General features: G+C 41.0%; 1 protein-coding gene across 5 annotated transcripts in view; it reads left to right on the plus strand.

Annotated features, from left to right (window-relative positions):
• The first annotated feature begins 10,399 nt into the window (after positions 1-10,399).
• GHR (growth hormone receptor) overlaps positions 10,400-23,125 on the plus strand; it is a 313,209-nt gene continuing 300,483 nt past the window's right edge. For 2 of the 5 annotated variants that reach the window (XM_086361582.1, XM_086361589.1), the window contains exons 1-2: positions 10,400-10,906; positions 11,478-11,659. The gene's annotated coding sequence lies outside the window, so the exon portion shown is untranslated. Of the gene's footprint in view, positions 10,907-11,477; positions 11,767-23,125 lie in introns of all 5 variants that reach the window. The other 3 variants (XM_086361581.1, XM_086361588.1, XM_086361584.1) reach the window with 2 other exon arrangements.

Consider the following 23,125-nt stretch of genomic DNA (forward strand, 5'->3'; position numbering starts at 1 on the left):
ATAAAACAAATTGATTATATGGGAGCTGCAATGAGTGACCAGCCTTATCCCACTTTAAACTCTTCTTTTTTTTCACAGTATACAGGTAAATTGGGCTTACATGATGCCGAGGGAGGCCTCATGGAGATTTGTAACACAACCGTCATTCTCTGTGACTCATTTTTGCTTGAATGGTTTTAAAACCTCTCCAGAAATTTGAGTTAATGGAAAAGCCAAATTTTAATGTAAACAATTCTTATTGAAAGTAAAACTCTCTAATCTATTGCTTTGTGTTGTTAATGGAAGAGAGATTTCAGACTTAGTTTGAGTCAAAAGTTTATCCCAGCACTTGGCTACACTGTTTCTTAAACCAAAGCAGATGTATTACTTTCATCTTTATAAAAATTATTGCTCTTTAAAAAAATTACAGAAGTTGCCTTTGCTTACTAGAGGGAAAAAAAATAACAAAACTACATGAAGACTGAATTTGTGAAAGTTTTAAATACTCATTGGAAAAAATTCAAATAGTACACAAAATATATGAAATATAGAGTGAATATTCACCTTTTCCCACTTGCCCTTCCCCATTTCCCCTCTCTAGGGGTAACCCAGATATTTTGCTATGCATTTTTACAAAAGTTGGTTCATCCTTTAGTTTTCTATATCAGTAACAGAAGTCATGCCAATGAAGACTGATACATCTCATTCTTTGTATATCTGCATCCCACTTCATTGTACAAAATTTTGATTTAATTGATTATAATAAGGAGCATTTTGTCATCAATTTTTCTCTATTGCCATTAAATATGGAGTAAATATTGTCCATATGCCTTTGTACATGGGTAAATGTTACTCTAGGATAGTCCCAGAAGTAGAATTGATGGTTCAAAGGGTTTGCAGAATTTAAAATTTTATATGTGTAGCCAAATGCCTTTTGAAAATGTTGCTAATCATACATAACCATAATTATATGGGAACGCCCCTTTTCTAATGCATTTGTCATCCTAGATGTTATCAATCTTTTATTAATTTAATCTTTAGTACTGGGGTATAATTGATTTTCAATGCTATGTTAGTTTTAGATATACAGAAAAGTGGTGTATATATATATATATATAAAATATATATTATATATACATATCTCTCCACTCTTTTTCAGATTCTTTTCCCATATAGGTTATTATAGAATATTGAGTTCCCTGTGTTATACAGTAGGTTCTAGTTGATTAGCTATTTTATCAATCTTTCTGATGTGTTAATTCAGCATTTGGAAATCACTGAAAACATGAATACCTTTACAGATAAATTTCCAAACATGGAAATATGTCTAACATTCTAAGGTTGAGAAATATTTGGGTGCATACTTTATATACCAAAAACTAAGAGGTGGAATAAGTGACCACACTAAGGAGATCTATGCATTAGCAGTTAATAATCCTTTCTCCCATCTGGCGACCCCCAAATTGATAAGGATTAAAAGAGTGGTGGTGATCCCTGAGTTACTTTCAAAGTTTCAACCTTTTCAACATTTCAAGATTGAGTATAATGAGGTGAAAATACCATAGATTTTGAAGTCAGTTAGAACTGAGATCAAAATCTCTACTTTCCTTTTGAGTAAGTGAGTGAATGCTCTTTTGGTTTGGTTTCTTGAAATGAAAAGTGGTGGTATTTGGTCTTATCTCAAGGCAGAGTTAACTAAGTGAGGAAATAGTCCTTGATGAACAAGTGGGTAAGTATGACTACGTAAAAATTACCTGTCTCTTTATAGAAACACTATATCATTTTTAAAAAGTCAAAAGATAAAGAATATGGAATCATTGTATTCATTACTTTCATTCATATAATTTAATGAAATTTTGTGAGTTTACAAGTATATACCTCTAAAAGGGATTTCTGGATAAAAGGATACAGGATACATGCATTTAAAATTTTATCAACATGTCAAATTGTCCTGAAGACAGATTTTACCTATTTACATTCTTAATTGACATTGAATAAGAATGCCTTTTTCTCCACACCCTGACTGATAAGGTATATTACTAATATGTTTTTTCCAATATGATAGGCTAATAAAATTTTTTATTGTTTTGAGTATCTTTTCATATGTTTATAATTATTTTTATTTTTCTGTGAGTTGTCTCTTCTTAATCATCTTTGAAAAGTTTGTTTTTCTACTGGGTAATTTGTCTATTTTTTTAAATCAGTTTTTAAGACTTCTTTATATTAATTAAATTTTTCTCTGTCTTAATCTATTGCATATAAATTTTCATTCTGTATTCTTTAGTGTTTGTTTTTTTCTATCATGGAAATACGTTATGTTTTAAAATTAAAATTCTAGAATATATATAAGCATAAATTATATTATGATTATCTATATCTATGTATAATGAATTTCTTATAATCCCAGTATATTATACTTGACCCATAATAAAGTCAGGTAGGAAATATGAAACACCAAATTTCTGCCCATTGAGTGAAACTATGCTACAAATTTTATTTCACAGTGATCTGCAGTACAATTTTGTATTTATATAAAGAGAATAATGAAAATGGAAATACAAATAAACTTATACTTGGCACACAAACTCCTTCAAAATATGAATTCTTGGGGAAAACAGATAAACAACTATTTTATTTTAAAACTGTATAACCATTTAATTCATCTCTGTGAATGTGTAAATAGTTTCTAATAGATTAATTTATCGCTCATCTTAAATAAATATTTCAATTTTGACAAGACCATTCTACAAATGAAGACTTAGCCAAAAGAAGAGATTTTGCAATTGGAATTGCATGCTCAGAAAGATGAATTTGGGGTATAGCAGTGTGAGAAAATAGTGGGGAATTTTATCAGGGAAACTTTGATGACCTTGATTTGTGCCACAAAAACTGGGCTGCTGATTCCGCCAGTCTTATTATGACCACTTTCAATAATTTAATGTTACTAATAGTGTTTATTTCTACAAACTTATTTCCAGAGAGAACTCGAACAGGGAGAAAACGGGCTCTAAGTTGTGTTTTGATAATTTTCATTTTAGAATCAACACCCATCATGCATCAGGCATACAAATGTGGTTCAAAATGTTTATTAACCCTTTTGTGAGTTATAAACATTTAAGTGAAACAACTGATGTATTTATGTTGTTGTTGAGTTGCTCAACTGTGTCTGACTCTTTGTGACCCTATGGACTGTAGCCCACCAGGCTCCTCTGTCCATAGGATTCTCCAGGCAAGAACACTGGAGTGGGTTGCCATTCCCTTCTCCAGGGGATCTTTCTGACTCAGAGATCAAACCTGGGTCTCCTGTGCTGCAGGTGGATTCTTTACCATCTGAGCCACTGGAGAGCCCATTATCCTCCAGAAGGCACCTCACTTCCTTTTCAGAAGAAGGGGGCTAGGAAAACATTAAATATAAAAAAGGAAATAAATAAAAAATAGATAATAAGGCATACAGAATAAAAACTGTCTATTGTTATACATAAAAATTATATAATAAATTGACGAGAGGATGTACCTCATCTTACATTATACAATGGATGTGTTTTCTAGAATGTTGCTTATGAATCAAATTATTTTAAAGAAAATTACACATTTAATCTACTAGAGGAGCTTGCCATTCCAGCATTTGTCAAGTGCAGAATTTTAGGATGATATGAACACTCAGCTTCTGATACAGATGAAGCTTGTGCTGTGCGGATTCAGCTTTTATGCTCCCTGATTTAAAAGAAAATTTTATAATAGCTGGAAATGGACTATAACCTTTAACCTTGTGAATCACTGTGTTGTACATATGAAACTTAATACTGTAAATCAACTCTACCTCAATAATAAGAAAACTAGAGTGTAAAAGTAAAAAAGTCCTTGTTCTTTCATTCCCCCACTCCATGCAACTTTCTAAAATTTTTCATGCCCTGGATAGTATCACCAACTCAATGGACAAGAATGAGCAAACCCTGGGAAGTTGCTGATGGATAGGGAAGCCTGGCAAGCTGTAGTCCATGGGGGTCACAAAGAGTGGGACATGACTTAGCAACTGAAAAGAACAACAGAGAAAACCACGGTTAATAATTTAATGTAATCCTTCCAAATAATTAAAAAATTAATATTCATATATGTGGGGAAAATTTTAAAGTTTTTTGTCTCAGATAGATGTTTGTGGTCTGCTGGTTTAAAAACACAAAATGGTTGACTGGCGTGGATAACTGGAGAGGGTGTGGAGAAGTCTCAAGAAGGGACCTGACCCAGAAAGCCTCTGGGTTCCCATTCTACCCTCACATCTACCTCATTGAATGATTTGGGCCAGTTGTTTTGCTTCTCTCATCAGCTTGCTCACGATAGGATAATCACACCTTTTTCATAGGACTGCTATGAAGAAACATTGACATAATTTCTGTGAATATGCTTGGAATACTCTATAATGTTAGGAAAACATAGCACAAAATTTGTCAGAAACAAATTTTATGAAACAAACTTAATTTTGACCGACATTGTGATTTACTATTTGTCTACAACAGTTGAGACCTGCTTGACTTAGCTCTCAAAATTTCTTTCATTCAAGACGTCATGAGTTCCTCCGGTTAATATGTCTCAGCCTTTACCTCATTCAGCATGTGCTGCAGAGGGCCACTGACCTTGAGGAAAGTGCTGTTACGCTGTAGGCCCTCTCTCTCCTCAATAGTCCTCGCCCTGCCTAAGCATGTTTCCCAGCCAGGAATTCTCCAGCAGTTCCTCCCCTCACCTTGACCTTTCCTGGCTTCACTGGGTGGACACCAGGTAGTAGGCAGGTCTATTCCTTTGGTACACAAAGGGATCAGTATTATTCCTCTTGGGTTTTCATGACACCCTTGGAGAAGTCTAATTAGCAAATTAGATAGCTTATTTAGTAACTGGAAATATTCTGTGTGCCTAATTTATATAAAGTTGCTATGAAAAACTTTTTCATATCTGCTCAGATTACTTTCTCATTCACATTCCTTTTTTATTTTTATGTTTCCTCTTCTTTTAAAAATAAAGAGGATAAATAGAAAGAACCAAGTACTATGTGAAGACAAAGAGTAGGAGATGATTGAATGTGAAAGCAAAGAAGGGATGGAAATGCCCTGATCATGGTAAGATTGCTAAATTCACTTCCGTGGAGCATAGGCTGAGTGACAGTGGAAGCTGGATCAGAGCTGGGGGTCCCATCACATCTCTCAGACTTCAAGACTTCTGCCATTTCCACTACTTCAGAAAACCTAGTTGGAGGTTCATAGCTCTCCTCTATCTTGTGGTGATCATAATGGGATTGAATTTGATACTGGCATCAGGAATTTATGAAGGATTTTGATGAACTGGAATATAATTAAGGCAGAGGCCTAGGATGGTATAAGGTCTGGAAAACTCATCACATGAGAAGTAGTGGAAAGACCTCCATGTGTTTGGCCTGGAAGAGAGGTAACTTATGGTGAGACATGCAGAAACTGTGTCTCATGGAAAAAAGCAAATTTAAATTTCTAGTTTTTCCCTATGTGCTTTAGATATCGAATCAGGTATCATAATAGAATATCAGATTCTGGCTAAAGTACTTTTAACAAATGGTGCGATCTCAGAATGGAACTTGGTTTCCAATGAGGAAGCTAACGGGTTCCACATCAATATAATTATCCAGACAGAAGCTGGAGGATTGTCTATCAGCTACTTTTTAAAAACAAGCTTTTGCATGTAGAGGCAGGATAGAGAAAATAATCTCAAAATATTTAAAGCATTTTTAAAAATCTTTACACTTAAATTATTTAAAGGGGAACATTCTTTCATGAGTCTCTGTTAAGCTCTGTCTTGTCTGGTTCCTTTCTACCTGCTAGCTGCACATGGATGGCATTGCCCAGGCCCTGAGCTTTCCTGAGGGTGACTCTGACTCCACCAGAGAGAGTCAAGGCAATCATATTCCTTTTAATTTTTAAGAGCTCTGAATTGAAATACCAATTCTTTTTTTAAAATAAATTTATTTATTTTAATTAGAGGTTAATTACTTTACAATATTGTACTGGTTTTGCCATACATCAACATGAATCTGCCACAGATATACAAGTATTCTCCATCCTGAACCCCCTTCTTTCCTCCCTCCCCATACCATCCCTCTGGGTCGTCTCAGTGCACCAGCCCCAAGCATCCAGTATCATGCATTGAACCTAGACTGGTGATTCATTTCACATATGATATTATACATGTTTCAAAACCATTCTCCCAAATCATCCCACCCTCTCCCTCTCCCACAGAGTCCAAAAGACTGTTCTATACATCTGTGTCTCTTTTGCTATCTCGCATACAGGGTTATCGTTACCATCTTTCTAAATTCCACATATATGCATTAGTATACTGTATTGGTGTTTTTCTTTCTGGCTTAATTCACTCTGTATAATAGGCTCCAGTTTCATCTACCTCATTAGAACTGATTCAAATGTATTCTTTTTAATGGCTGGGTAATACTCCATTGTGTATATGTACCACAGCTTTCTTATCCATTCATCTGCTGATGGGCATCTAGGTTGCTTCCATGTCCTGGCTATTACAAACAGTGCTGCAATGAACACTGGGGTACACGTGTCTCTTTCAGTTCTGGTTTCCTTGGTGTGTATGCCCAGCAGTGGGATTGCTGGGTCATAAGGCAGTTCTATTTCCAGTTTTTTAAGGAATCTCCACACTGTTCTCCATAGTGGCTGTACTAGTTTGCATTCCCACCAACAGTGTAAGAGGGTTCCCTTTTGTCCACACCCTCTTCAGCATTTATTGCTTGTAGACTTTTGGATTGCAGCCATTCTGACTGGCTTGAAATGGTACCTCACTGTGGTTTTGATTTGCATTTCTCTGATAATGAGGATGTTGAGCATCTTTTCATGTGTTTGTTAGCCATCTGTATGTTTTCTTTGGAGAAATATCTATTTAATTCTTTGGCCCATTTTTTGATTGGGTTTATTTTTCTGGAATTGAGCTGCAGCCTTCAGAATGGGAGAAAATAATAGCAAATGAAGCAACTGACAAACAACTAATCTCAGAAATACCAATTCTTTGAGATTCATAAAATAAATGGTGATTACAAGCTCTAATACTGGCTCTGGGATCTCCTCATAAATCTTGGCTAAGAATTTACAGATTAGGAAATAGTTTTTCCCCTGTTGGCTTTCAACAGAGGAAAGAAAGGGTAAATTCATTCCTCAATTGTTTTCTTCCTTTCATGATTCCCCTGCCACCTTCTGAACCAATGCAATTGGGAGTGAAGGCTAGGGACAGGGTGAGGAGAGTCAAGTGTGCTCTTGCAGAATGTTCACAACCATCACATGCTCAACTTCATAATATGCTGCTGAGTCCTGGGCAAGGAAGACATTCCCAGCATTTTTCCACCTGTTACCTGGCTTTCCTGAACCCCTTATCCTAGTATAGTTTTCTCTGAGTGGCTCTTCAGCGATTCACCTATTTATTATCTTTATTATTGTTCACTGTCTCCCCCAACTGGAATGCGAGTCCCGTGAAGGCAAGGTCTCTGTGAGCATGTCAGGTAGGTTTTGTTCCCTGATGCATCTTAAGTTCCTAGAACAAATCTGTCATGGTGCAGCCTCTCCAGTACTTGTTGAATGAAAGAACCTGGTGGATGGGAATTCAGTGTTAGTTTTCAAAAATCCTTTAAAGTAAGTGTGTTTTATCTTTAGAATATTACTAATTTTATCAGCAAATATTGTCATGGTTTAAATTCTCCAGCAAAACAAGAACAGTAGAATTTGGGAGACAATAGCAGTAACCCAGGCAGAAAAGATGATGGTGGTTCAGACCAGGTGCTAGGTATAGAGAGGGCTCAAGAAGAGACCCAATTCTGAACATGGAGTATGACAAAATGTGGAGGATGGCAGTCTGGAGCTCTGTATAAAGACCTAGGTTTGAGATACAAATTTGGAAGCTCTATATTTTCATTCAACTTGATTAAATATTTATTGGGCATCTTACTATTTGCTGGGAACCCACCTAGACATTTTAGATACAAATTGTAAGAATATATAGTACCTCCCTCAGAAGCCTCATAATTAATGTGAACAGTAGACATATTAATAAAAACTGAAATATTTAATAAAAGTAGGTATAAAGACTTATGAGGGATAGATGCAGGGATAGTTAATTAATTCCACCTTTGGGAAAAGTCAGGCATGAAACAACTGAGTTGGAATTTGAGGGTTAAGGAGAATCTCCCTGTCTGGTCAAAGTAGAATATTTCAGGCAGACAGGAAGGCTTGGTAAGTACAACTTCATGTTTCATAAGTTAAAGGTACTCTGTCATGCCTTAACTTGCAGCAAATGAGTTAATTCAGTACCTGATATATTTCCCCTCATAATCTAGAAAATATAAAGAGGCAAATACTACGATAGACCTAATATGATCATATATGAGATCGGAGGATCTTTATTCATGGAGCTTAAAGAGGGCTGCCTTTCATGTAAGCTGCAATTTTATGTCTGGTTTCATAACTTTTTATATTAACCAATGTTTTTAGTGCATGGTGACCTGTCTCTCAAAGATGGAGTAGTCAGTTCCCCTGCCTCACAGAATGAAGGCTCCAGATGAATCCAGAGGAAGAAAGAAGGTAATCTTTCTTTGCTAAGCATGGCCCTGAAATGGTCTCAGGGCACAAACACCAGAATTAGAATATATTTCGTGAGTCCATCTGGCACCTGCTAGACTAGATCAAGTTTGGACTTGAGGGGGAGAAGGGGGAACAGGGATAAGAAGGCACAGAGGTGATATAAAGGGAGAATTTGGCTATGCCAGAGTCTGAAGTGCCAACTTGGAAGGTCATCTCAGAAGGAGTGGAGTCAGCATTCTAGGACTGCCTGATTTCCACTCCTGTCAGAACTGCCCTTTCCGCCAACCTGGCGGCAGCAGTGACCACCCAGCAGGTGTTCCGCCTGCCTGTGCCCTAATCTCTATGTGGGCAACTCCCCCTTTAAAAACCCCAGACACTGATAAGCACTCCTTCTGCTCTAGGAGAATATAACCCCAGAAGTCAAAGGATTAGGGGTGGTTCTGAGGGAAAGGACATGAATTTGAGCAAACTCTGGGAGATAGTGAAGGACAGGGAAGCCAGGTGTGCTGCAGTCCATGGGTCGCAGAGTTGGACACAGCCTAGCCACTGAGGGAAAGGAAGCCTCATTAGACTTGAATCTAATGATAGAGGGGATAGAGCTGGGGAAGGACCAGTTCAAGATCAACACCCACCTGCCTCAAGATGGGACAGTGTGATCCACACCCCGTCTAGAATCTTCCCCCTCCTTTCCTGCTGGGTGTCTTTGCCTTGAACAGTTGGCTTGCTGAGCCACAGCTGAGCACCAGAAAGGACTCCAAGGAACAGAATTTTCCACTTCCTTGATTCCTTTAAAAACAGGGGTATCTGACGTGACATCTGCTGCCCCCAAGTCCTTGGTCCTGTGTTTCTTCCATTCTTGCCCCACCCACCCTCCGGACTGTCCCCTCATCCCGTACTCTTTTCCATGCCCTGGGGATTTTTGTTTTATTCTAGTGCTAAGAAGCTTGGTTTCTTTAAGTTGTTGCTTAAACATTTATCTCTGGGTATAAATTTGGCTTTGTGTCTCGGAATCCTGTAAAATACATACATACATACACACACACACATATATATATGTAATTTAGTAAACTCAAGCTGTTAAATAAATGACATTACAAGTGGCTGTGAGTAATAAAGTTAAATAGTAAAAAGATAGCATGACGCGCTGGTCTGTCAAATCTCAGACAACCTGGAACTGGACTTTTGAACTTTCTGCTTAGAAAAGCCTGTGGTGACGAGAGTTTGATGCTTTAACAACATGACGGGCTTATGCAGAACGACACTGACTTTCTAAAGCACGTTGACAGCTTTTCACTTTATTTTCCCTGCACTGGAATGGGGTGGAAAGGCCCGTATTTGACAGATGTCACGCGCAGGACATTTAAAAGCCACCTTCCCTAGGTTGCACACAAGGATAATCCGGGGGCTGAGGCCTGTGTCTGAATACCCGCCTCCCTGTGCTCCAGGGTCTGGACATACTCCTATTCTAACATGCCTTGTGTCCTTGGTAAATTACTTCATCTCTCCTGCCTCTGTTTTCTAACCTCTAAAATGAGGTTCTTCCTACTTTTAACTATCTTTTCACCATGCCCCAGCAAGTAGGTGTTTGGAAATTGATTGCAGGTGGAAAGAGGCAGTGTTGGGTTTGCTAATTACGCTTTTCAAGTGGTCTTGTCCGTTTTCTCCCCCTTTCCAGCAGAGAGCTAAGCGTTCCTCTGAATTTGTTGACTGCACTTAGGCTCTTTTAGGTCCTGCCTCCTTTTTGGGAACAGGGGTGGGCGGAGAGGAAGGAAGTGCCTTGCAACTACCAATATTTTCCTCTAGGAGGAGCCGCGCAGCCCAGATGAGAGTGACACGCACCAACTCCGAACTCCTCGCCGGGGAACGCTTCATCCCAGCTCCGCCGAAGGCTCGGCCGGGACGGCGCTCGGCGCCTCCGCAGCGGGTCTCGAACCAGCCGCCCTCAACTCCCGCTCCCCCTCGTTGCGGCCGCCAGGCTCCCGGGGGCGGCTGGCCGGGCCCGGCTTGACCCCTGGTGAACGGCCGCCGCCGGTTCCCACCCCTCCCCTCCCAGCCTCCCTTCCCGGCTCACCCCGCCCCCTCCCCCCTCCCCGAGCCTGACAGCTTGCGAGCCGCGGAGCAGGGCGCAGCCATGGGAAGAGGAGGCGGTCTGGGGAGCAGCGGCGGCGGCGGCGGCAGCGGAGACTGCTGCAGCGGCGGCGGCGGCGGCGGCGGCTGCTGAGCCGAGGCGGCGGCGGGGACCCAGGGGGCCGCAGGGCCCCGCGCCCTGGGCCCCAGCGCGGACGCGAACCGCGCTCTCTCTCCCGAGGCTCGGCTCGCAGGTACTGGAAGGGAGGTCCGGAATCGGGCTGTTACTTTTCCACTGTTGTGTCGGGGGGCCTGGGAGTGGAGCCTGGGACGCCAGTTGTTTATGAAAACTGGGGAATCTGTCTTACGTATTTACACTGATAATTTTTGTCCTGGTGACTTGGGGGTTGGCGGTGCGCCCCTCCTCCTCGCCAAGAAGTTGTTTTCAGCTGGTGGGTAGTTGTAACCCGATCCACGCTCTGGACGTGTGTATGTGTGTGTGTGTAAGTTAGTGGGGGGCATGATGGAGTTAGGGGTGACAGGCGAACCGCCCCACGCTGGCGCCTGCACCCACCCGTGTTTGCGGTGCCTGGAGGGGCTTCCTTCGAATCCAGTTTTGTTCAAGTCTTAGAAGTTTTGCGAGCGTTTCTGTTTGACACCATCAGTCAGCGAGGCTGGGGCAGGAACTGCAGAGACTCAGCTGCTGAGCGAGGAGAGGTCCCAGGCTGCGCAGGGAGAGGGCAAAAGAGAGGAGGTGGTCCGGCTGTGCGCCTCTACCCCTCGCGCTCTTCCCCAAAGCGCACCACCCTTTGTGCGTTTGTGCAGGCTGCAGCCGGGACATTGGCACCGACGGAGCTGGGGCTAGAGTCACGGCCAGCAGTCCGCATGAGCTGAGGTGGGTGGAGATCGTGGCGAGCCGAGCTCCTCCAGTCCTGGACACACTTGTGGTTATGAAATCGACCAGGCTCAAAGTTTTGACAGAACTGCTCGAGGCAAGAGAGCCGCGGGTGAGTGGGATAGTGTCGGATCTGGGGTGAAGAGTCTGGCGGTGCTCAGTGGGAGGGTGCTGAGCAGGGTCACCGACTTGCGGGTGCACAGGGAACTCTATTTGGGGGTGAGTGCTTTGTATATAACCCGGAGCAGGAGGGTACGCCTGTTGGGGCCGCGCTGCGGGAGTCGGTGGCCGGTTGCGGGGTCTGAGTGCTGAATGGGTGTACGTGCGCGCTGTGTGTGTGCGCCCATGTGTGCTCCTGGGGGTGGGGGGCGTGTCGGAGCCTGAGCCAGTAGGGTGTGCGGGGGAGTTGGGGGGAGGAGGCCGGAGAGGTGCTGCCCCTCTGTTTGTGCCGCCAGAAGACCTTGGAAGGGACAGGGAAAGGTAACGGGAAGCCAGAGGGTTGGGAAGTCGCAGGAGTTGCTGAACGGGATTTAAGTACCACAGACTTTAAAATACTAATCCCTTAGCCATCCAAGGGCTGGTGGTAGAGGTTTCTGGAGCTCTCAGGAGACCTGCACAGGAGGACTGAGGGTCTAGGAGATGTGTGATTGTGTGGGTCCAGAAGCCCGGAGACGCGGACGCAGTTTGGATCGGTGGATTTGAGATTCCCAGGGTGCTGTAGTCAGTCTCTGCGGAGTTTAGACTCCGTGGTGTGTGTGCCTGGGAAGGCACTCACCTTTCCTCACCGTGGCAGTTCTGTGCCCTGAGCAGTTGTTGTCATCTTGGAAGTCCTCTCCTCTGGGGATTCCAGGGTATATAGACTTTGCAGGTAACTAGTATTGAAACATTTCTAGAAATTAAAATGCTGGATAGAAACGAAATAAAATTTAGTGGACGAGAGTTGTTGGTTCCATCTTTTCTGTGACTGAGGATTGTTTGCTTCTGAGAAAAGCAAAGATCAGTGTTGCCAGATTAGATTTCAGGGAGTCTGGGTCATTGATGGTTTCCCTTCAGATGGACTTTAGATGGAGCTGGAAGGATGTGTTTTAAGCCAGAGACCATTGAAAAACTTTGTTTGTGGCTTAAGTATGTCCCATCTCTCATCTTCTTCCTCCCTCTTGTAATCTTCTTGCTTTACATGAGTCTAAGGAAAGTTGGTGAGTCAACATTCAGTTTTTCTTTTGGAGTAAATATATCACAGTGAAATTTTAGTTTAAATCTCCTGAATAGCATGGAAAACCAGCACTTCATGGGCAGAGGTGTGAAATGAAAATCTATAAATGCATTGACAAAGTGACGACACCAGTGCATTTCTTTTTTCAAACTGAGCATAACTTTGCCTGCCAAATATTTGTTCTAGGCAGAGTTTGGGGCTATGCTTTTGATTGTTAGTTTTTAAACAGCAGACTCCACATCATAAACTTTTTAAATGGATTCTATTATTAGATGCCTTCTCTGTGCTATCTCTGGTGCCTGTGTTAACAGATGTTTATAGTGCTTAGTAACCTATGGAATTGTCATATTGAGTATCTTGTTAGCTCAAGACATGTTTATAGCATAATGTAATAAATGAACCCTCATTGCAGTCTGCTTCTGCCAAGCACATGAAGCACCCCAACATGGAAACAAATCTTAAAGTTGGTCCAACTTGGCAAACCTTTTGGGCTATCTGCGAGTAAGCGTTGTTAATATAAAGATAGATCTGAGTGATACACTAAGAATAAGGCACAGCATAATGGTTCGCTTAGAAAAAAGGCATGGGTTGTATTTTTTAAATCTACTAACCTTATGCTTCTGGTCATTCCACTGGTAAACTGCACAATTCCAGAGTTTTGGTTTACTTTCAGAGAATATATTTTTAAAAAGTGTGTCAATAATGAAAATAATTTCTATTTTGTGTGTGTGTTCACATACGTCCATACAAATCACCTCTTTTTCTTTTTGAAAAAGAAAACCCTATAAACTGTGGTAGTGACTTAAATAATATGAGTATTCAAATCACCTAATCATTTTCTGAATCTTGAGTTGATAAGAATCAAAGTGTTCTAAGGATAGAGTCATACCTTTGCTAGCTGGGTAAACAAGGCAATACAGGATGTCTTTTTGGTAAAGTGATATTTTTTAAAACTTGGGACAGTATAAGTAAAGAATATACTCAATAACATGGTTGATTAGTGTGACCACTGACTTAGAGATAACTCCCTACCAGGGGCAAGAACCACCACTTCAGAGCCATCCCTATTAGTGGACCAGCTGAGCTCTTCTTGGAAATAATCAGATGAAAATCTTGCTTCCTCACTAGCCAGTCTTTTCTAGGAGAGATTCATGACTAGAAAGTTCTGCCTGTACTGAATCAACATTTTCTTCTGCTTACTGGCCTAAACTGGAACCACATGCTGCTGCTGCTAAGTCGCTTCAGTCGTGTCCGGCTCTGTGCGACCCCAGAGATGGCAGCCCACCAGGCTCTCCCATCCCTGGGATTCTCCAGGCAAGAACACTGGAATGGGTTGCCATTTCCTTCTCCAATGCATGAAAGTGATGAAAGTGGAGTCGCTCAGTTGTGTCCGACTCCTAGCGACCCCATGGACTGCAGCCTACCAAGCTCCTCCGCCCATGGGATTTTCCAGGCAAGAGTACTGGAGTGGGGTGCCATTGCCTTCTCCGCTGGAACCACATACAGTGAATCTAATCTCCCATCCCTTTAAGTGCTGTATGGAGAACAAATAGCCTGCTCCTTCTTCCTGAATTCTTTTTTGCCTGTTCTCGGAGTTGTTCCTCACCCACTGTGGAGTGCCACACATTTCTGCCCTGACCAATATGTCCTTGAGTCCACATTCTCACCATCTTTCCTAAGGTATATCATCCAAAACATAGATGTGAAATGCTGAGTCCTGGACGTTCTACATCTATTCATTTCAGTTCAGTTCAGTTGCTCAGTTGTATCCGACTCTTTGCGACGCCATGAATCGCAGCACGCCAGGCCTCCCTGTCCATCACCAACTCCCGGAGTTTACCCAAACTCATGTCCATCAAGTCGGTAATGCCATCCAGCCATCTCATCCTCTGTCGTCCCCTTCTCCTCCTGCCCCTAATCCCTCCCCGCATCAGAGTCTTTTCCAATGAGTCAACTCTTCGCATGAGGTGGCCAAAGTATTGGAGTTTCAGCCATAGCACCAGTCCTTCCAATTAAGTCAGCTTAATATTCATGAGCTCTTTTAGCCATTTCATTACACTGTTCACTAATTTCAAACCTGTAAACAACTCATTTCTTCTCAGATTATTAATCATCCACAGTCAAAACATTATGATATAATGGTTTCAAGACTTTATTTCATGCCTGAACTCCCAATGAGTCTGTGGAAAATATAATACTGTGTAGGTGAATAGAATTCTACATGCAGTGAAGACAGCTCTCTCATTTCTTACTATCAAGGAATACCAAGCCCTGAATAGCAGATGTAGAATATTCTGAAAATGAGCAAATTGCAGCTGCGCGTTACAGACAGGTAGAGATGACGTTGTGAGATATTCTTTTCACAAGTGTGAGTTGGTACTTGCAGTCAGCATTTATTGAAGTCTTGTTCTGTCCAAGTCCTAGACACTATACTATCTGGCCCTAAATGAAGTGAAAGTACATCAGACAGAGACACTTCCTCAGGCAAATGGGGTTGAAGATGTACATATAGGACATGAACTGAGTCAACAACCTTGTCTTCCTCTGGAGATAAATGCTTGCTGATGCCATAGGGAAGTCTTGAGCAGTTATATCTCAGTACTCAGGGAGCTCCCTGATACTCCTCACTTACCAAGTCCTCACCTTGGAGGGAGGAAGCAAAGCTGGTGCATACAGGGGAGAGGGCGTGGTGCAAAGGCAACAGCTTTGGGACCCATCTGAGCCCAGTTTGAGTCTGAACTTTACTACCAACATGCAAATTAACTCCACTGAGAATGAATTTTCTCCTCTGTGAATATTTTGTGCCTACTGCCAGTGAGTATTTTCTCCTCTGTGAGTATTTTGTGCCAGGACAGAGGTGTTTCCACATGTAGCATTTACGACCTGGACTTGGTATTAGACACCTATCTGTTATGATTGATTTCTCTTTTGTGTATCCGGCTGAGGCTTCCCGACTAAATTATGAGTTTCCTCTGCCACCGGCTGAGAATCTGCTCCAGCCGAGACTCTTCTGTCTTCCTGCAGAAAGTGTTTATGCTTGATGATGATGACCGTGTTGTTTATATCAGCAAGTCTGGATGTGAAAGAAATGACCGTTTCTTCTTGGTAAAGAGAGAAAACTAACCTATGATAAAGACTGACTTCTGGGCCTATCAGAAGATCCTGCTGCTGCTGCTGCTAAGTCGCTTCAGTTGTGTCCAACTCTATGCAACCCCATAGACGGCAGCCCACCAGGCTCCCATCCCTGGGATTCTCCAGGCAAGAACACTGGAGTCAGAGGATCCTACTTGTGCACAAACTTCAGTCAAGACAAGGGGCCAGTGCGAGTCTTGTGCTCTTAGATGCAATTGTCCATGCTGTCCCCTTCGTGTGTGTGTGTGTGTGTGTGTGTGTGTCTATTTGCAGTAATAGTCCTCACCCATCCCCCTTGCATTAAGGTCTCCATTCATATTACATTTTCTTCCTTGCTTTATTCTTTCCTCATTTAAAGGGAGGAAATAGTCAATGATAAAGTGCATTTTTTAAAGTTCAAAAATCTATTTCATTGTATTGACCTATGTGGGAAAAGAAGCTGAAAAAGATATATATATACATATATATATGTATATATATATCTGAACCACTTTGCTGTACGCTTGAAACACACACAATATTGTAAATCAGCTATACATCAATAAAAAAATTTTTTAATCTATTTCACTACTCCCTACCTCTTATTCACCCTCCTCCCTCAAATATATCAGATCTATTGAAATACTTGAATATATAATTTCTAAACCAAAGTTCTGCTTTGATATTAGAAACCTGTCAGTTAGGATGATATAATGTGACATAAAGTAGGTGTCAGGAAACCTGGGTCTCCTCACCTCTGCTTCCAATAGGCTTTGTAATTTTTGCAGACTAGTTAACTTTCTTGAGCTTCATATTTCTCACAAGTTAATAACAAATAAACAGCAAAAAGAGAGGAATTATCAAGATGATCTCCTAGGATTTTTTGCAGAGCTATATTTGTATCCATTAAATTATTGAATTTCTCTCTCAGATCTTTTTGGGCTTTGCTTGAACATCTGTAGGAACACCTATTTCACTCATTTTCAGTCTCGTGGTCTACTCTTTACATATCTGTCTTCCTTTCTAGGCTGTGGGATTCTCAAGAACACAAAATAAATGTGATTCATTTTTTTTATTGTTTCACTCCACTGAATGCTGTAGACACAGCCATGTGGAAAGAGTGTTATTTGACTTAATGTGGGCTACCTTGGACAGTTGAGCTATAATTTATATCATTTATTTAACAGTGTGCAACAATTTTGGATATAAGCATCAAGAAATACTGTTTAATGATTCTCTTTCCTTACCGTCAATTTTTAAAAATCAATTATGTAAAACAGATAAAAATGTAATCACAACCATGCTTCCAGCTCCCATTTCTAAACAATACCAGCTCCTCACAGTCTAATGCGGGAGGTCTTCCTGAAGTAGTTTCTTTTCTTTTGTTGTTGTTTTTATTTTGAGCGAAACAAATTTCCATGAAGAGTACCAGACTCTTAAAAGAAGGATGACAGAGAGGGTCATTGCTTAGTCTCAACTTCCTTTTGGGTGTTTCTTACTACCTTTTAATATAGGCGAATGAACCCTTGGGTCAGGTCCCCATTTCACTGAGTAATGATTCATAGGAAGGCGATGATTTCGTCAAATTGTTTGGCTGTGTGTTTTTAATTAGCCTCTCACCTTCAAATACTCTGTTCCCAAATCAGTAGATAATTTCTTCTACAGAGTCCTTAAAACTTCCAGATGTGTTTACTGCTCTGATTAGGGCTTGCATCTTTTGTTATTGACTAGACTTCAGTCAGTTTTCTTTAGAAGAATGTCATTATAATCCCAATGAAATAGACTTCTTAGATTGTGAATTTGTTTAAATATAAACAAGTCTATCCCCCATGTATCCTAAGGAAAATGCTCACTTCATGGAGATTCGGCACCAGTGGTAGAAAGTACCCCATAAATCCCTCAGTCAGCATTAGAACCAAAAGGGCTTGCAAATTGAACAGGTGCTTTGATGTATTGGTCTATGGTGGACAGCCTGCTATGCTAGACATTTGCTGTAATAACTCCTTGATTATATCTTCAGTTGTTTACAAAATAAAACATTTAAAGTAATATATAATTAAAAACCTTAAGAGAGGTATCCTTTAGTATAGGGCTTCCCTGGTGGCTCAGATGGTAAAGAATCCGCCTGCAATGCTGGAGACCCAGGTTCAATCCCTGGGTTAGGACGATCTCCTGGAGAAGGGAATGACAACCAACTCCAGTATTCTTATCTGGAGAATCCTATGGATAGAGGGATCTGGCAGGCTACAGTCCATGGGCTCACAAAGAGTCGAAAACAAATGAGTGACTAACACTTGTTAATGTATTAGACATATGATAAAGTCATTGGTGCATAGAAAAACTCATTTTTTTTCTTAAAAATATCCTTTATCAAAGCATCACATTATATCCACCTTTTTTTTTTTTTAATCTTTGAGTGGTCATGTCAAAAAAGTAGAGTGAGATCATTACAAAACAGAGTCTTACAAAGTTTTCTTCTCCTGCTCATTAAACTAGAAGGTGCTACTGTGATGCAGAAAATACATCATCTCAAGTTTGAGGATGGCTGATGAGTCCTCAGTTAGACTTCCAGTTATGATTGCTGTCATTCAGCTTTGTCCTTGGTCAGGATGATGGCATATGATCCCACTTCACCCTGTCAGTGGCTTCTTTGGACATCTTCAAGCTATGTTATTGTTACCCGGGAGAAACCTCAATTTGATAAAGCAAAGTAAAGAAGAGCCTGGAAAAGCATAAGTGAATGAGAAATTGTGAAAAGATTCCTGAAGACAAACTCTCTATAATGGTTTCTTCCCATAAAGGGAGAAGATACCAGGATCCCTGCCAAGATGGTGATGACAGAAAAGACACCAGTTTTATACCGAACAAGTCAAAGACTAAAGAAAGAGCAGCAGAATAAAGAGGAAGGATGTCTTTTTATCAGCAGTCAATGCAGCACAATATTTCCAATAGGGACATGTCCAGAACAATCTTTGTTTGTCATAGAATAAACATTCAATACTGATATGTTACTAATGATATTGTTGTTTTTGTTCAGTCACTAAGTCATGTCTGGCTTTTCGCGACCCCATGGACTGCAGTATGCGAGGCTTCACTGTCCTTTACTATTTCCCAGAGTTTGCTTAAACTCATGTCAGTTGGTCGGTGATGCATCCAGCCATCTCATCCTCTGTCATCCCCTTCTCCTCTTGCCTTCAATCTTTCCCGGCTATCAGGGTGAGTCAGCTCTTTGCATCAGGTGGCCAATGTATTGGAGCTTCAGCTTCGGCATCAGTCCTTCCAGTGAATATTCAGGTTTGATTTCCTTGCCATCCAAGGGACCCTTAAGAGTCTTCTCCAGCACCGCAATTTGAAAGGATCAATTCTTTGGTGCTCAGCCTTCTTTTTGGTCTAACTCTCATATCCATACATGCCTACTGGAATAACTATAGTTTTGACTATATGGATCTTTGTTGGCAAAGTGATGTCTCTGCTTTTGAATATGCTATCTAGGTTTGTCATAGCTTTCCTTCTGAGGAGTGTCTTTTCATTTCATGACTGCAATCACTGTCCCTCGTGATTTTGGAGCCGAAGAAAAGAAAATCTGTCACTCTTTTCACTTTCTACCACCTATTTGCCATGAAGTGATGAGACTGGATGCTGTGATCTTAGTTTTTTGAATTTGAGTTTTAAGCCAGTTTTTTTGTTCTTCTCTTTCATCCTCCTCAAGAGGCTCTTTAGTTCATCTTCACTTTCTGCTGTTAGACTGGTATTATCTGCATATCTGAAGTTGTTGATATTTCTCCCAGCAACCTTGATTCCAGCTTGTGATTAGTCTAGCCTGACATTTCATATGATGTACTCTGCATAGAAGTTAAATTAGAAAGGTGACAGTATACAGTCTTGACGTATTCCTTCCCCAGTTGGAACCAGTTTGCTCCATGTCCGTTTCTAACTCTTGCTTCTTGACCTGCATGCAGGTTTCTCAGGAAAGAGGTAAGGTACGCTAGTATTTCCATCTCTTTGAGAATTTTCCACAGTTTGTTGTGATCCATACAGTCAAAGGCTTTAGCGTAGTCAGTGATACAGAAGTAGATATTTTTCTGGAATCCTGTGCTTTTTCTATGATCGAATGAATGTTGGCAATTTGAGCTCTGGTTCCTCTGCCTTTTCTAAATCTAGCTTTTATATCTGGAAATTCTCAGTTCACATAGTGCTGAAGCCTAGCTTGAAGGATTTTGAGCATTACCTGGCTAGCGTGTGAAATGAGTACAATTGTGGTAGTTTGAACATTCCTTGGCATTGCTCTTCTTTGGGATTGGAATGAAAACTGACCTTTTCCAGTCCTGTGGCCACTGCTGAGTTTTCCAAATATGCTAAGATATTCAGTGCAGCACTTAGACGGCATCATCTTTCAGGATTTGAAATAGCTCAGCTGGAATTCCATCACCTCCTCTAACTTTGTTTGTACTAAGGCTCATTTAACTTCACACTCTAGGATGTCTGGCTCTAGGTGAGTGACCACACCATCATCATCTATGTCATTAACACCTTTTTTGAACATCTGTACAGACCTACAAGACCTTCTAGAACTAACACCAAATAAAGAATACCCTTTTCATCCTAGGGGATTGGAATGCAAAAGTAGTCAAGAGACAAGTCAAGAGACACCTGGAGTAACAGGCAAGTTTGGCCTTGGAGTACAAGATGAAGTAGAGCAAAGGCTGACAGAGTTTTGTCAAGAGAACGCACTGGTCATAGCAAACACCCTCTTCCAGCAACACAAGAGAAGACTCTACACATGGACATCACCAGATGGTCAATACCAAAATCAGACTGATTATGTTTTTTATATTTTTTGTAGCTGAAGTTGGAGAAGCTCTATACAGTCAGCAAAAATAAGACCCAGAGCTGACTGTAGCTCAGATCATGAGCTCCTTATTTCAAAGTTCAGGGTCAAATTAAAGAAAGTAGGGAAAAACCACTAGGCCAGTCAGATATGACCTAAGTCAAATCCCTTATGATTATACTCTGGAGGTAAAGAATATATTTAAGAAATTAGATCTGGTAGACAGAGTGCCTGAAAAACTATGTGGAGGTTCATAACATTATACAATAGGCAGTGACCAAAACCATCCCAAGGGAAAAAAATGCAAGAAGGCAAAGTGGTTGTCTTATGAGGCTTTACAAATAGCTGAAAAAAGAAGAGAAGTGAAAGGCAAGGGAGAGAGGGAAAGATACACCCAACTGAATGCAGAGAATAGCAAGGAGAGATAAGAAGCCCATTTAAGAATAAATGAACAATGCCATGAAATAGAGGAAAACAGTAGATTGGGAAAGACTAGAGATCTCATCAAGAAAATTGGAGATATCAAGGGAATATTTCATGCAAAGATGGACACAATAAAGGACAGAAACAGTAAGAACCTAACAGAAGCAAAAGAGATTAAGAAGAATTGACAAGAATATACAGAAGAACTAACGACGTTAGTATGTAGTAAAACAGAGAGAAATTGAGGTTGTTGACAAGACCTACGTGGAGAGTTGGGGGCAAAAGGATGTGGATAGAATTGGATGATCACTAGACTCTAAGCTCATAATGCAAATTTAGTGTTAATTCACCTTAGATTAATGATGGCACCTAAACATGATGACCAGGTTTCCAGAGTGGATCTTGTTCAGGGCCTTGGAAACCTTGAAGCAAGGTGGAAACATTTTTAATTTTTCCACAGGATGCAGTAGAACTGGGAATAATCATCCTGTCTGCCAGCTCTTGGTATACCCTCATCACAGAGTATGAAATTTTAATTCTCTTTGCCTTTGTCCTGTACACTTTAGTGTTTTTATTTATTCTTTCAGTACATATAAGGTATGCAAGAGTTAATTATGTCATCTGAAAAGTACTTTGAAAACTAATTAGGAAAAGATGCTGAATAAATAAGATATTTTATTAGCCTGCAGGATGAAAATTGGCCAACCTACTCATTCTAATCTCAAAGAAAGGCAATGCCAAAGAATGCTCAAACTACTGCACAATTGCACTCATCTCCCATGCTAGTAAAGTAATGCTCAAAATTCTCCAAGCCAGGCTTCAGCAATATGTGAACTGTGAACTTCCTGATGTTCAAGCTGGTTTTAGAAAAGGCAGAGGAACCAGAGATCAAATTGCCAGCATCCGCTGGATCATGGAAAAAGCAAGAGAGTTCCAGAAAAACATCTATTTCTGCTTTATTGACTATGCCAAAGCCTTTGACTGTGTGGATCACAATAAACTGTGGAAAATTCTTCAAGAGATGGGAATACCAGACCACCTGATCTGCCTCTTGAGAAACCTATATGCAGGTCAGGAAGCAACAGTTAGAACTGGACATGGAACAACAGACTGGTTCCAAATAGGAAAAGGAGAACTTCAAGGATGTATATTGTCACCCTGCTTATTTAACTTATATGCACAGTACATCATGAGAAACGCTGGACTGGAAGAAACACAAGCTGGAATCAAGATTGCCAGGAGAAATATCAATAACCTCAGATATGCAGATGACACCACCCTTATGGCAGAAAGTGAAGAGGAACTAAAAAGCCTCTTGATGAAAGTGAAAGTGGAGAGTGAAAAAGTTGGCTTAAAGCTCAACATTCAGAAAAAGAAGATCATGGCATCTGGTCCCATCACTTCATGGGAAATAGATGGGGAAACAGTGGAAACAGTGTCAGACTTAATTTTTCTGGGCTCCAAAATCACTGCAGATGGTGACTGCAGCCATGAAATTAAAAGACGCTTACTCCTTGGAAGGAAAGTTATGACCAACCTAGATAGCATATTCAAAAGCAGACACATTACTTTGCCAACAAAGGTCCTTGTAGTCAAGGCTATGGTTTTTCCAGTGGTCATGTATGGATGTCAGAGTTGGACTGTGAATACGGCTGAGTGCCGAAGAATTGATGCTTTTGAACTGTGGTGTTGGAGAAGACTCTTGAGAGTCCCTTGAACTGCAAGGAGATCCAACCAGTCCGTTCTGAAGGAGATCAGACCTGGGATTTCTTTGGAAGGAAGGATGCTAAAAAGCTGAAACTCCAGTACTGTGGCCACCTCATGCTGGGAAGGATTGGGGGCAGGAGGAGAAGGGGATGACAGAGGATGAGATGGCTGGATGGCATCACTGACTCGATGGACATGAGTCTGGGTGAACTCCTGGAGTTGGTAATGGACAGCAAAGCCTGGCGTACTGCGATTCATGGGGTTGCAAAGAGTCGTACACAACTGAGCGACTGGAC

Source organism: Bos grunniens, chromosome 20 (genome assembly GCF_055505025.1).
Source record: "Bos grunniens cultivar Pamir isolate PY7600 chromosome 20, Bosgru_T2T1.0, whole genome shotgun sequence".
Classification (NCBI taxonomy): domain Eukaryota; kingdom Metazoa; phylum Chordata; class Mammalia; order Artiodactyla; family Bovidae; genus Bos; species Bos grunniens.